Source organism: Triturus cristatus, chromosome 1_2, assembly GCF_964204655.1.
Source record: "Triturus cristatus chromosome 1_2, aTriCri1.1, whole genome shotgun sequence".
Lineage (NCBI taxonomy): Eukaryota > Metazoa > Chordata > Amphibia > Caudata > Salamandridae > Triturus > Triturus cristatus.
This window is the reverse complement of record NC_140580.1, coordinates 919,672,002-919,687,344: the sequence shown is the minus strand read 5'-3', so window position 1 is coordinate 919,687,344 and position 15,343 is coordinate 919,672,002. Positions and strand designations below refer to the sequence as shown.

At 46.0% G+C, this 15,343-nt stretch overlaps 1 protein-coding gene across 1 annotated transcript in view; it reads right to left on the bottom strand.

Annotated features, from left to right (window-relative positions):
* Positions 1-15,343, bottom strand: part of SLC25A33 (solute carrier family 25 member 33) — a 70,640-nt gene that overhangs the window by 39,778 nt on the left and 15,519 nt on the right. The gene's annotated exons all lie outside the window — the stretch shown is intronic.

The window sequence follows — 15,343 nt, the reverse complement described above, 5'->3', positions numbered from 1 at the left end:
CATTGGTCGCCGATGTCTGCCCTTTCATTGCCCATCACCTCCATCGCAACCTGCTCACCAATGTAAACCCACCACATTGCCACTAGTGCTAGCTCTTGAAACTGATACCACAAAAGCAAGCATCCCCCAAGGTACGCCAGTGTGTAGCAGGCCTGCTTTGGCGAGTACAGAAAGTATAGACTCCACAGCCATACAATGCTTGACCTTTTGCTTAGGAACGCTAGCGGAAGTCCCACTCGAGCCAAATGTTCTGAGGTGCCACATGCTACGATATTGAATTAAAATCAGGCTTGTAAGGTAAGGGGGCACTGCAGTGGAATGACAATGACAAAGCAAGTTATTCAGTTTTCCTTGCAGAGTCTCTTGAATGAGCCTGCAGACAAGGCCCTCTTTATCCACATGCCCCCACCGCAAGACCACAGCCAAAAAGAGAGGGCCCATCCGCTTGCCAACGACTCTGCCAAGAACCCTCTCCCCTGCCAAGGCTGGCTGAGAAATCCCGCAGACTGTCTGGGCCGACAGAGGGAGATGGCCTCCAATGTGAGGCAAAGTACACAGGACAGAAGCTCTGCAGGAGAATAGCTTCCCTCCTAATGAGGGAATCCACAAGCGGGCTGACCCTGCCACCCACTAGAGGGGCGAATCTCCGCGCTCAGAACAGGGACAGCAGCAGCGCAAGGCTTCATGGAACACGAGGATGTGGTGTAACGACCAGAGCTGCCGACTTTGGAACTGGGGAACCAGGTTAGAGTCTCAGCGTCAGCTCAACATCCTGTGATTCTGAGCAAATCAATCTCACCCTGCTTATCAAATATAAATATATATGAATATTTATATATGAATGTGTCCATATACAATGTAACTAGTGCTCATGGAAAGCGTACCGATACGTTTGGGTCGAGTTCACGCTACATAAAACTAAAGGGGAAAGAAGAAGAGGAAAAAAAGAAAAAAGAAGAAAAAAAAAAACAACCCTTTTTTAGCTGTTCCACACACACGACGGTGTTGCACTGCGGGTGGATATGCATTTATCCCGGTTACTTCCGAACATGAAAACCATAGACGAGCACAGGAAGTGACAACAGCCCATCTCACCAGTCCTGATCTCACAGGGTTGACTCCATCTCCCACCTCCATCAGTCATCTGAGAAGGACGAACAGTTGAAACTACAGAAAGTAAACGGAGAGGTACAACACATTTTAACTTCTCTTCCTGCTACTGCCTCAATCATCCCAAGGCTGGAGATATCAAGAGCAGTCTGGGGGGGTTAGGCAAGGGTGCGGCGGCTACTGTCCCTGGTGATCCGTGTGTATTTCCGAAGTGACATCCATACATCTGAATACATCTACACTCCAGGTCTGTCTGAAAAGATGGCATCCCTTCTAAAGAGAAAAAAACTTTGATTGCTGAAATGTAGCGCATGCTGGCTGAATGAAGGGCCTCTAATTATGCGATTCGCAGCACCATCGTTTCACACAATTAAGGATTTAGCACGCAATAATGGATTTACCACCTAGATGCATAATCAGCAGATTTCAACAACAAAAAATTCTAATTCAAACTCAAATGGACTACACGTTAATTATAAACAGGTTTCAAATATGTACTGGCTGGCTTTCAGTTGAGAATGGTTGTATTACGAATGAGGTTAAACTTTTGTCCTGACAATATGTGTTAAACTGATCAGATTTCAAAATAATGCTCCCGTAAAATATGCTGCGGCACCTTGCATAGAAATACACCCATTAAAGTACTCCTCGTACCTGTACATCAATGGATGCCATTGTGTTGGACGAGAAGGAAACTGTTTTTGTGGTGGGGGTGCAGGAAGTTACCAGGTTGAGCTAAGACCACACATACCGTAAAGATTGAGCCAGGGAGAGGATGTGGCGAGTAGTAGCGACAATAATAACACTAACGTCATCTCTTATATCTGAGATTTAGCTGCCACATTTTGGGAAGCTTATGACCAGACAACCCTCACGGCAACCTCAATGCCAAGCCTCCCCCCCCCCCCCTCCCTTCCTTGCCAGATGTATACGTCCAACCAAAATGTATGACACTGAACAGGTCTAAACGGGTGACGGTTTGGGGAAACGACTTGCAGTAAAACAAATCCAGCTTACACCCATGGAGTCATATGTAAGGGTAGGAGCGCAAAGAAGTCCACAATTCGAAGGAACTCGCGTCTTCAGCGAACATGCGTCACTAAATGCGTTGGGTAAAGAGTCCTGTGAGCTGTGACCTAGATCCGAGCAGTGGTGCAGAGAACATTAATCTGCGGTGCCCGAGCAGACGGAATTGGGGATAATCCATCCTGGGTGGCCGGGTCATGTTAAGCATCGAGCACAGGGCAGTGGAGAGCGTGGAGGGCAGAGATGGGCAGGCAGGGGGGTGAAGAGGCAGGCAGGGCTGCTGGTATGAGGCGGGAGGAGCAGTGAAAGGGCGTACATAGCAGGTGAGACCCTGGGCAGCAGTGAACGAGCGCGCAAGAGGCGGAGTCTGCAGTGGCAGAGCACAGAGTAGGGAAGAGGCAGGGACAGCAGTGACAGAGCACAGAGCAGGGAAGAGGCAGGGACAGAGCACAGAGTAAAGAAGAGGCAGGGACAGCAGTGACCGAGCACAGAGTAGCGAAGAGGCAGGGACAGAGTAGGGAAGAGGCAGGGACAGAGTAGGGAAGAGGCAGGGACAGCAGCGAAAGAGCACAGAGTAAAGAAGAGGCAGTGTCTGAAGTGACCGAGCACAGAGTAGGGAAGAGGCAGGGACAGAGTAGGGAAGAGGCAGTGTCTGCAGTGACCAAGCACAGAGATGGGAAGAGGTAGGGACAGCAGCGAAGGAGCACAGAGTAGGGAAGAGGTAGGGACAGCAGCGAAGGAGCACAGAGTAAAGAAGAGGCAGTGTCTGCAGTGACAGCACAGTAGGGAAGAGGCAGTGTCTGCAGTGAGAGAGCACAGAGTAGGAAAGAGGCAGGGACAGCAGTGACAGCACGGTAGGGAAGAGGCAGGAACAGCAGTGGCAGAGCACAGAGTAGGGAAGAGGTAGGGACAGCAGCGAAGGAGCACAGAGTAGGGAAGAGGCAGGAACAGCATTAATTGGGCAAACGCAATAGAGACAGCAAGGAAGCAAGCCGCCGGGGCAGATATGAAGCAGAATATCAGTGAAGGCGGACAAGCCGGGTACGAGGACAGAACAGCAGTGAAGGGACAGGTAAGAGGGAGGGAAATGAAGGTCCAAGCATGGAAAGTCAGCGGTAGCAGAGAAGGAGCTGACCAGGGTCATAAGATACAGTAACACCGGAGAAGGGGCAGACAGGCCAGGTAAGAGACACAGAGCACGAAATGGGCAGATAGGACAGACATCACTGAAGGACCAGTTACGGAGGTAAAAAAAACGGACCGCAGTGAAAGCACAGACAGACCAGGCGGGGTAGGTAAATGGCAGGACAACAGGAATAGCAGAAGATTGAGAGAGACAGTGCTTGGAAACAGCTCCTAGCAGGGCAGAAGATAATTTATGCATCGAAGCCTGCGGGCCATGTCACCAACAAGTCTCTCTCCAAAATCAATGGATCGTGACAGAAGTGGCCTTGCATATTCTAGTTATTTCACCTTAAACTGAGGGCCGAGATACATTATATACCCGTTTAATATGGGCGCTATCACAGACTGAAAAGCGCTGAACTGAGTCAGGAACAGGAAGATGCGGCAATGTACCCAGGATCACACAAATAGCCAAATGAGGAAAGGAGCTCACATCTCCTAGTTCCATTGGGAAATATTTACACAAGAGGACAGCAGCTTCGTTGAGGTTATCAGACCTCCTCACCAAAGACAGTCACATGCAGTAAGGGGCCATGCACACAGCACGTGAGCAGAGGACACCTGGCAGAAGCAAGACCCTCCCTTGTGGTCTGCGCGTGACCCACCAGAATGCAGCTGCAGTGGACATTGGCTGCTCTTCAAAAGTAGTAACAGAACACAGTGGGCTACTAATCACTCTGCCCTTAAGCAAGAGCTGGAAGCCCCCAGGATGGAGCCAAAATCAATGACTGGCTCAGCTGGAACTCCATAACGAAGGCCTCTCCTCGTGATATGGCACAGTTTCACGGTAAACTACTGCTTTGTACACATAACTTTACTTTCCATGCCACACTACCTTGACCCCACAGCTATAAATCCATTAATAGAAGAGGTCAGTCACATGGGCGCGAGCAAACATCCACCAGGCAGCAGAATCAATGTTCAGCCATCACAAGCCAACAGAAAAATACAAAGGAGATACCTCATTCTAAACAGGCCTCTACAGCCAACATCAGCTTTTCAAATCGGGTTGCCAGAGCTCAGTGGCTCAAAGGCCATGCTGTAAGAGCAGAGGTCCATAGATCAGACACTATACCTTCAGCAAGGGTATTTACAACTGATGCCACATCAGGGATAATGAAGGGAAAACAGGGCCTCACTTTCTTTGCCGCAGCCTACGGAGGTCTTGCAAATTGAGTAGCACAGTTGATTTCAATGCAATCACACAACCTGCAAAATACTGTAAGATTTTTTTAATCCCATCACTGTGAATTAAAAAGTAGAGTCTGATTGAATGACTAGCGTCTTGGATAGAACAGTTCGATTGCACCAGATTATAACTGCCGACCACAAGGAAAATAGGTGGATTGTGATCACATGACAAGCAACATAAACGGGTTCTGTGCAGTACTTTGAAAAGGAGTCAGGGTTCAAAACAAACTACACACCACTATTGCTCTGTAGGTGGCCCAGCAGGCTGCTTTGTATTCCTATTTTTTGGGGGGGAGGGGGGGGGGGGGGGGGGGAGTTGGGGGGGTTGTCAAGGTACAGTAGACAGAGGAGAGAAACTCTGCAATGCTTACGTTCATAGTCAATACCAAGTGTAAGCAGTCTTCCCCTCCAGCTTCAAATAGACATTAGCCAAGGAGGAGCCAGGTAAAAGGTTCATTTTTAGGTCTTGCCCGAGACTGCACATGCGTTATTTCTCGTGAGTCTATTTTTGATTTATTTATACAGAACACTAAAGAGGGAGATGGCGTATAGTCCACCCATTACGTACCACTGAGATAGCATGTCACTCTCTCGTACTTACCATTGGTAGGCTTGGATGCCGCTCTCCTTTTTTTATCTTCTGGCTTGACAGAACAGCTGTCACCAGACAATTCAATTATGTGAGCACCACATAGGGGCATGGAGAGAGCTTTGGCTCCTCCCACATGTTAGAAGCAAGCAGTACATGTTTTCATTGAGCAGAAGTTATGTGCTTCCACGAAAATGTGCTTGTCCTCCATGCAGCTGTGATCATAGTGTTTATTTATCCAGCTGCCTGAGCTTGAATTATCAGGAGCAAACACTGGAATGCTATCAAAGTCTGAGAAATACAACGTAAATGATCCAGTTATCTGTTCGGAGCACAGACAGTTGGAGGGAAGTTATTAACCTACATGGATTTTTAGGTCTAGCTTGACAGTAAAACTGTCACCGGACCTTTTAACTAACCAACCAACCAACATTATTCTAGTTTGCTTCCACTCACATCTATATGCATTCCTCAGCTATTTCTTGTTATGCTTCATATTACCAAACATAATTCTTTTAAATCCAGATATATTGGCATTGCCAAAGCTTGTTCTTGCTTTTATTGGTCGGGCACAGCTGGTTTCATTTTGCCGGTCTTGCTTGCTTTAGACGGGTTTGGCAGGATTTTGGTTTGTCGGTTCGATTTTAACACATCGGCAAAGCTAATAGGGTTTGCCTATGCAAGATCTACCTTTTTGTCAATGCTTTATTTATCCAAAGGAGTTTTATTTTTAGTTACTAACCAAACTCAGACTGGTAACTATAAAACGACAAAAAAAAAACAGCTGCATCATATTTTTCACTATCATTGACGTCCGTGAACTTTGTGAGCTTGTCCGTTGCACATTGATTTATGACCATGTTATGTGCACTGCAAGTACAACTCATGCAGCTTATTGACATACGGAGCAAGCAAACGAATACCAGTGCACTCCATTATTTCAGTGTCCACCTGTTCTGCTACTGAAAAGAAGCCCATCAGCTGAAATCTTGTTGGAACCGGTTCTGGGCCCGTATTGCACGCGCCAGGGTAGAGTGTGCTGCTTGCTGTTAGTGTGCGCTTTTGTCAGAGAGGTGCAGTGCTGCGGGTACTGTAGCTGTTCTCCGATATGAATAAAATAGGCACGCAATATGGAAACGCTGAATTGCTGCATGAGTCGAGTGTTAGGGAATGTTGCCAGCAGTGGCGGCTGCTGAACTTTGAACATGGTGAGGCCCAAACAGCAAGCAAGAAGGACTACAAAAAGGGTTCAGCAAGTTAGGGTCCCCCCCGGGGAAAAGGTATAAAAAAAAGGATGTAAATAGTGCAGGTTCTCAGCACATTTCCATCAACGGCTGGACAAAAAAAAAAAAAAAAAAAAAAAAAAAAAAACATTTTTATAGCCATTTTTAAAAGAACACGTATATAGTTTTAATGGTTCCCCGTTTGCCAAGCACGGCTGACCCCCTGAACAGTGCAGCTAACAGGTGAGGAGTAAGATTGTCTCAATGAAACTTAAAATTGTGTTTTCCATAAAACATACAAATAGTGTCTTGCACTTACTTAACGCCGCACTTTTCTTTTTAGAAAAACACATTGTATTTAAAAATAGTCTGCTATTTGGTTAGCATGGAAATGGAGAAAAAGCGCTGGCCTTTGCTTTTGAACATCATAGAGAAGAAGATTTGTCCAGTAGCTAAGTTGCACAATGAGAGACTTAGAAACCTGGGGTCAAACCACAACTTTCCCAATTGACCACATTCTGTAATCTTTGTCAGATCACTGTAGTTCACTGTGAATCGTCTTACGCAAGTGACTCAGTTCAGGGGACCCTTTACACCCTCTCGTAAATATCATTTAATAGACTATAAACATACCAGATTGAAACAATTCAAAATATCAATGACAATTTTTTTAATTTTCCAGGATTTTCCATACTTTTACACATGTTTTGCGCATTTTACACCTACATACTTTGAAGGTTGGGCTTGTGCTGTGGATGTGAGTGCCAGTCCAGATCTTAGACTGGGCTCTCTCCCTGTCGATTTGTTGGCTTGTCTGCCTCTACTAATTCCATGGACGGAGGCCTCCTAGCTTTGAACTTCTGAGCGAGGCAACCCTTCATACAGAATAAAGTTGAATTATCATGTATCACACAACGCCCATAGAGGATTTTACCATAGACAGCCAGACAATCCCAGCAATGAAAAACGTACTTCATTCATTTCCTCTGGACTGGGGTAGGAAGGAGCAACAATCAACACGTTTTGTTGGATGGCACTGTGGCAGTGCGAAGGTCAAGAGGACACAGAGCAGGCAGTACAGGCTAATAAGGCAACTGAGCCTGTGAATGAAATACTCAGATGATCACCACCCTCTCAGCAGCCCTCGTTGCAAGCATGCCACCTGCCCGGGACAGCCTGCTCTTTACTTTTAGGTCAATCCTGCCAGTAGCACGGATCACAAAGTTGAACAGAGACACTGCACTCGTTTCGGGTAACCTAAAACATTTGAAGTGAATTGGTTTACAGTGTGCGATTAGAGTCACTGCCGATGATGCCAATTATGTGCACTCTCGCCCACCCACTGCTCTCCAGGCATTCACAGAGCAATCTCCAGGGACTCAGTGGCAAATGGGTGTCCCTTTTTTGATTGACATACGGTGATGGGGAGAAAAGTCCTTAAGCCTTCAGCGCCCGGCTGCATTTGATTTGCAAACTCTTCCTACGTCAGTGGGGGGTGTTGCATTACAGCCGGACAGGCCTCAGAAGACAGGGCTGAAAGAAGGTCAGCCCAGCTAAAGTTGCAACGTCTGGCACATGCGTACCAGCGCCATGTGACTACTATGGCAACCAATGCTCTGGGGGTGGGGGGGGGGGGGGGGGGGGGAAGAATTAAGACAATATTTTATTTTCATGACGACAAGTGTGACAACTTCCAAAAATCCTAACATAACAAACCTTGACAAAGCTAAAAGTCTGTTAGCCAACACCTGACCAATGGGCATTGCCATGGCTTGTTTAAAAGTATAAATGATTGTGACAATGGGTGGTGGGAGGTATGGGGGGGGGGGGGAGGGGGGGAGGGGGGGAGGGGGGGGAAAATCGGTAGCAGGGATGGTCTGTTAAGCCACTCCTGAGTTCGCCTGCGCAATGTTTCAGTGGTGTGATAACCTAATGACCCTAGAACCTTTTAGGCTCCTCAGTGTTCATACAGGTTGCTAGAATACAGGTTAAGGGTATCTGGAGGTCCGCCAGCAGCTAGAAGGCAACACAGTAATAGAACTTAGCAAGGTCTACTGTGATGACCATGAAAGGGAACACATAGCTGGGTATCCTTCTCCCTCCTAGCACCAGAGAGCAGGAGAGAAGAGAGTATGCTGGTGTCCGATCACAAACTGTTTTATAGTGTTTCTGGAGGAGCATGCACCCTGTTTTTCCTGGAATACTCCAATACTCCGGAGGTAAATTTTAGGTGTGTTTTCTTTTTCACACCCGCCACTGAGATGCAGGATTTCTAAATACATTTGATGTGACTATCCTGTAAATCTGACCCAGTCCCAGGCTTCCTCTCTGTACCAGTTGCGGCCGGCATGACTCGCTGGGGGTGGTTTAAAAAAAAAAAAAAAAAAAAAAAAAAAAAAAAAAAAAAATCACACACACACCACAACTTACCTTACCCGTCAGCCTCCCTCCCCAAAGCCAATCACAACGCTGCAATAGCAGGGTTGCGATTGGTGTGGACGGCACCCAGCCGAGCGCCTATAAGGAGGCTATTTTCTCTATGTAGGCTGCATAGAGAAAAGGCAGAGTGTGCATAACTGGTTTGCTTGGCCCAGAGAGCCGACCAAACAGTCAGGGCCCGTAACATTGGGCAAGCCACTCCTCCCCGACCTGCCCACCCGCCCGCCCCAACCAGGCATACCCTTCGGCTTTTTTAAAATACCATTTTATGTTTCCGCTTCTCGCAGTGCAAGAAAGCAGTGGGGCGACGCTCCGCCACCCTAATGGAGGAGCCGCCCACTGCTCTGTACGCCATTTTAGGGCTCACCATACACAGAGCATACGGTGTGATGCGAGATATAGGTTTACAATTTAGTGGGCTTACAAACCGCCCACAGCATACCATTAGTTATTTTCATTGTCACTCATTCGCAGTCTTTTGATTTCTTAAATCCTATAAGATTCCCTTCTTTTGTGTAAGTTCCTCCCTGGAGCCTGGACCAAGTAATTGTTCTTCCTCATCTTTACACACGCACAATTTTTCTTGCTTTCATTTTTAAAGTATTTCAGTAGTATTCCTGTAAGTGCAGTGTGCTTTCCTACTTTCTACACAGGCATACAACTTATTTATGTTACTTTCATCCTAACTGACGAGAATCCAGCTTCTCTTGTGATACATTTACAGCAAATTGAACTATACTTTGCATTCTACCAGTTGTGCTTTGACTTTCATCCCAACTGCCACCTCTATTGACGCTTTAATAGTTACTCTCACAATTTTACGCCACTCCGCTCTACTCCCCACAATGTCATCCCAGTCTACACCACAGCATTAACTGTTAGCCATGATGAACAGCAGCCTCGCTGCTGCGCATAACTAAAAGACATTGGGGAAGCCTATAGCTCTTATACATGCAACAACTATTTGCTTTTGCCAATGCTGGTTATCTCCTCCTGGCACTACTATGGTCGTCAAAAAGGTGCCCAAAATGGGGAGGGGGTATATTTTATGATGGGGGGGGAGAAATCGAACATTCAGCAACTATGGAAACGTCAGCAGATAAAGCTAACAGTTTGCAAAAATGGCACTTTGTTGAAGCCCCATATGCAAGCTGCAATACATTATGCATGAACATACAGTGTCCCACCAAACGTGTTAAAAAAAACAAAAACACTAATTATCTACTACGACTAAGACTATAAACCTATCGAGTGGATAATGATGAGTGGTTCTAGAGGGTGCAAATTTGTTGCCAAGACAAACAGTAGCCAATACACATGTACTACACATTTAAACCCTGGACATTTAGTTTCTTTCTCCTTTCTCGATTGGGTATATGGACTGGACTTTGTTCAAAATTTAGCAGCAGCTGGTCTGAACTACCCACACTGATGGCCAGTCTCACCAGGCACCCAAGGACACGTTGTATCCCCCCAGTGTCTAAGATTTGAGTCATATGATAACAGGAAATGAGTGAGTTCTAAAATACAGTCTTACTTCTGGTTGCCACCTTACACTATCGACCCAGGAATCAGGGTTGGTGAGCAGGGGTTAGCCAATGACGCAGAAAGTAACCCTGGGCATTGCCGGCCCCAAGTCTAATAGAATCACAGGTCAAAAGTTTAAAATAGAATTAAAAAAAAAAGTTAGTGACTTCTGCACCATCAACTGTAGTTTAATATTTTACAAAACTAAAAACACCAGGTTGGTCTTATCAGCTACCAATATCTATGTATCCAGGTAACTTTACTGGACATTTGTAGAGTTTTAATTTGCTGTAAGCAAACGGGAGCAATGCAAACCCATGATTCAGGCCATGGTCATGAAAATTAAACTGCATCTTCATCAATGAGATGTGTGGGTATCATGAGGTTCAGACGGTGGGTGCCCCGTGTCCATCAGGGTGTTCAGAGCGGTGAGGATAGGTGGCAGCCAGCGTCACAAAAAAACATTCAAGCGGAGAACACTCAAGAAAGCAGGAGTATGGGCGGCGGGGGAGGAGAGGGGAGCGGGTGTGTCCCTACCTGCGCATACAGGTACGGTAAGAACAACAACAGGTAAGAAGATCCCTGACCTTTGTTCATTTGTGAAAACATTTACAAGTACTCTCCGGGAACATACCGTTTACCCTGAACTCAGGTATGAAGTCGAAATTATTATTTAGTGTTTTGAAACTCGCTCAAAAGTTGAAAAGGCTACATGGTGCTAAAACAACTCACTGCAGCTGCATCCAATTTTCACTGGAAGAAGGACGTGAGGCAGGCAGCACTCCTAAAATACGGTATGTTATCCATACAAGTACTCCTGCTCTACTTCGAAAAACCCTTAAATATCGTCTCTTCCAGCGATTCTTTCAACTACGATTTGAACGTCATTTAGTTGCTCGTTCAATTTCCTTTCCTTTTATGCTGCTCGTTGCACCACACTCTAATCACGTATGTGACGCATCCTAGAAATTGTACCAAATCTGCAGGTTTTGCATTTATATGTATTGTGTGTTATATATATATATATATATTATATGTAATTAATGCGTGACTATGCCTGCAAGGGTATAGTTTTGACTTATACTGGGTGCTCCCTTGTGTCTGGACAAAGCTAAACCTCTCTGAAGAGCTGTAATGACTGCGAAACACGTGTCGGGGGTTGCTTTTATTCATTTTAGGTTGGCTTGGGTGCTATTTCACCAATTCAAAGCTATAATACTGTGCCAGGAGTGGTAAATGGCTTTTGTCATTTTACAGCTCAGTGTGGATAGCACTGTGCTAATCCTATGCTTAAAAACTTTGATAGAAAAGCAGACATTTGAGGTGAGCAAATTTAGAGTGTCGCTGGTGTTGAGGGTGCTCTGTACAGGAGTGGCATTCCACCTAAACTTGGGAACTACCCAGCGTTCTCCCCTTTTTTGTGCGTGTATATATATATATATATATATATATATATATATATACACACACACACACACACACACACACATAGACACGCGATGTGTGTTATTTGCATCTTATTTTTCTCACTGAAGTTTCCTCTATCCACTTCTTTCTCTTCGATTTTACTTTTGTTATTCGGTCTCACTCTACCTTCCTGTTGCATCACTAAAATATGCGTACGTGTGTAACTATTTATATTTTCATTATTTGCACTTCGCATGAAATAACCAGTGGAACTTGTGATGTTTCTGGCAAACAGTTTCTGCTGAAATTCCTAACAATCCACTTCTGGTAAATTGCGTTAACACCCCTTGGGCCTAATTCGAGCGAATAGACAAAAACCCATTGCATAAATAAATAGCGAAATATATTCCGTAGATCAAGTGAATGAATAATAAAGACCCCCGCCCCCCCCTCCCCACTGGCTACTTTTAAACTTAGCTGTACAAAGCAAGAGGGGTGGAATGGAACATGAGAATCATATCTCTGGGGCAGAATAGGAAGACCTCGTAAAAGGTGTGAGGAAATCATAAATGGGGATTAAAAGGTATTCTCTGTTGGGCTCGGAATCGTTACAATAAACCGAAGGGTGGGGGGGATACTATCCCTCCTTCCTGGACTGACTAAACGGCCACAGAGTTCTGTAAATGCCGAAGTCTTCTTTGCAAATAGCCGTGGAGTCCAACATAGCTGCTAGTGGCGTAGCCTACACAGAATAGAACTGGTGCTAGAACAGTCTAGAATGTTGTTGTAGCTCATGTTTAAGCTAGCGGTCCAAATGTTTCCATTCCCCCACTAAAATTCAGTCTTGAAAACCATAAGCATTTGGGTGAGCTCTGACAAGACCGCCTCGATGCGTGCTCCATAACCTGCAGTACACAGAGGCTGCCTTGTAAATTGTCACCCAACTTTTTCAGGTTACAAAGAATGGAGCACCAGGGGCGTTAACCAACTGAGCTGCCTTGCTGGCTCGCTGCCTATCCACAAGACTCTGGGAGGCACAGGAGTCTTACCACACATGCTTGAAAGCACGTCCTCCGTCATGGTTCAGCGCCAGTAGGCGGGAATGCCAAAGAAAACGCCCCGGTATTAATTACCTCAGCGGGTATTCCAAGAAAAGGGGGCGCGTGCGCCTCCAGGAAGACTGTAGTAGAGTGTGTGTGCTCGAGCCTCAGCTGTGTCATCCTTCCTGCTCCCTGCTGCCAGCAGGACGAAGGGAACCCGGCTGTGTTTTCCCTTTCACGGTCATCACAGTGAACCTGGCTGTGCTCTATTATGGTATGGGATTCGAACTCAGCCGGCGATTTTCTAGTGTTGGGAAATGACATTGTTCCCGGCGGATCCCCACATGCCTTTAACCTGTGTTTTAGCAACATGTACGAACTCTATGCCTGTTTGGTTCCGGTGTCATGGGGTTTCACATCGCCGGAACATTGGAGGGAGTAGATGAAGCTCAGAGCGGCTTAGTTTAAGGCAAACGCCACAACCCCGCTCATCAAATCATTTCAACTTTGGAACAAACATTGACAAAGCCAATAGGTCTCGTCTAGGGGAGATCTATTGGAGGTTTTGTATTTCTTCTAGCAATGGTGTGCGAGTGTGTGTACGTACATACACACACACACACACACACACCACCCCCCCCAAAAAATATGGGCCATGCAGAATGGGGAGTGCAGCACCATCTACATCTTTGTAGCATCTGGACATCCACTGGCACAACTTTTAGACTGTTTTTCTTGAGGAACAACATGGGGCAAGCAAAAATGCAAGGGGAGGGGGTGGAGCAGAGAAGCACCAATTTACGGGGGGGGGGGGGAGAAGAGAGAAAGAGGAGCATATAGGGTACCAGAAAAGAAAAGCAAGGAAATGAAAGGGGCATTGAAGCCAACCAATGGTAAGCAATGGGTGGGCAAAGTATCTAGCAAGCGACAGTGCATGCACAGTCTCAGTTGAGATCTAAAGCATAGGGTGTGGGGGTACAAGGGGGTGGCACCAAGTCAAAGAGGTAAAGGTGCCATGAAAACATACTGTAGGGCATAAAACAACAGAGTCCCTAAAACATATATGAGTGCTAGGGTGAAGGCAGGAGAGCGTTTAAGAAAAGACGAGGATGTGTCCTGCCTGAGGGGAAACAACCTTTACCACAGTCTTTAGTACGCAGGAATTCATACCTTTACCACGCAGCCAAGTATTGTTTTTAAATCGAATATTTTTACATCATTTAAAAAAAAGTGGCTTTAGGGTTTCCTGGTTGGTAGAGGTAAAGGAAGGTGACGTGAGAGCTATGGAGTGGGTAGAGGTAAATGAAGGCAGGGGTAATTTGAAGCTTGAGGGCTAGGGTGGGGGGTAAAGGGAGGTGAGGGTGACATGAGGGATCAAGGATGGGTAGAGGTAAACTGCACAAAACGCACCCATCTTTTGCATTGTGTGATTAAAAGTAGTTTATGAACATTGCTCGGCCTTTTTTTCCATGTTCTTTAAAGTGCTTTCTACTTCAAAAAGCAGTAAACTGTAAGATAATGTTGCCCACCACATGGCATGTGTGAAAGACAATCAATGAAAGGTGACAGACATCAACCTGTGTCAGCCTGTCCACGACTATCATATGCTCATGTTTGACAGTGTCAAAGGATATCGACTCATCCAATAGTCCAGCCCAGACATGGCCCCCAGGCGCACTTCCCCTTTGAAATAATCCAAATAGGCCATCACTGCTGATTTGGTGTACTGGCATAGGATGGGATTCTCTGTGAAATGGGTGGAGCATCCTAGGAATTGCTACATGGCTCTAAAGTTGCTGCTGTGGCAGCATTTTCCTGAGTTTAAGAAGAGGACTGGTTTGAAGCAGAGAGGAACCTTGACAACATAAACAGCATCTACTAGGGGCTTAGCAAGTGGCGTAACAAGGGTACTTGGGGTCCTAATGCACTCAAGGAGAATGAGCCCCTCTACATTGGTCTGGTAGTAAAAATATCTATAATTGGTGTGGTCAGGCCCACATTCAGAACCCTGCACTATTGATTGCTACACCCATGAGCCTCTTAGACATATTGCAACCACAGCTAGCTGCCATCACTTTGGAACAAGTCCGCGGCACAAAAAATATTTGAAACTGCTGCCTGCATGCATCTAGGAGTGATCACAAGTAGTTGCTCTGGTGGGTAAGAAGAACTGGCTGCTTGGTGCAGTCTGAACTTTCTTTAAAAAAAACAAACAAAAAAAACACAATCTGAACTAAACGACAAAGCTTATGACAGACTAGCAGCTTCGGGGACGGGGGGCACTATGTGGCCAATCGAGGACACCCTGTGACCGGTGTATTGCATGCATGAAGATGGATTGATGGTCGGCAGACTCCAAGCGAGGGGGTAAGCACAAGTCATGCAGAAACAGAAACTCTTAGGAGTACTTATTCCATAACAGGAAACACGAACACAAAATCTGTATCAGCCATGGCCCTGAACCCTCGCAACACGTTTGTTCTTTCCCATCACTCACGCACTCACGCTTTTATCAAAAGGTACTGTCTAGAATGTGCAGAGGCCTGTACAATAGAACACGTGCGTTGTGAGCTCAATGGGACCGGCTGACTGGACTAAAAAGCAGC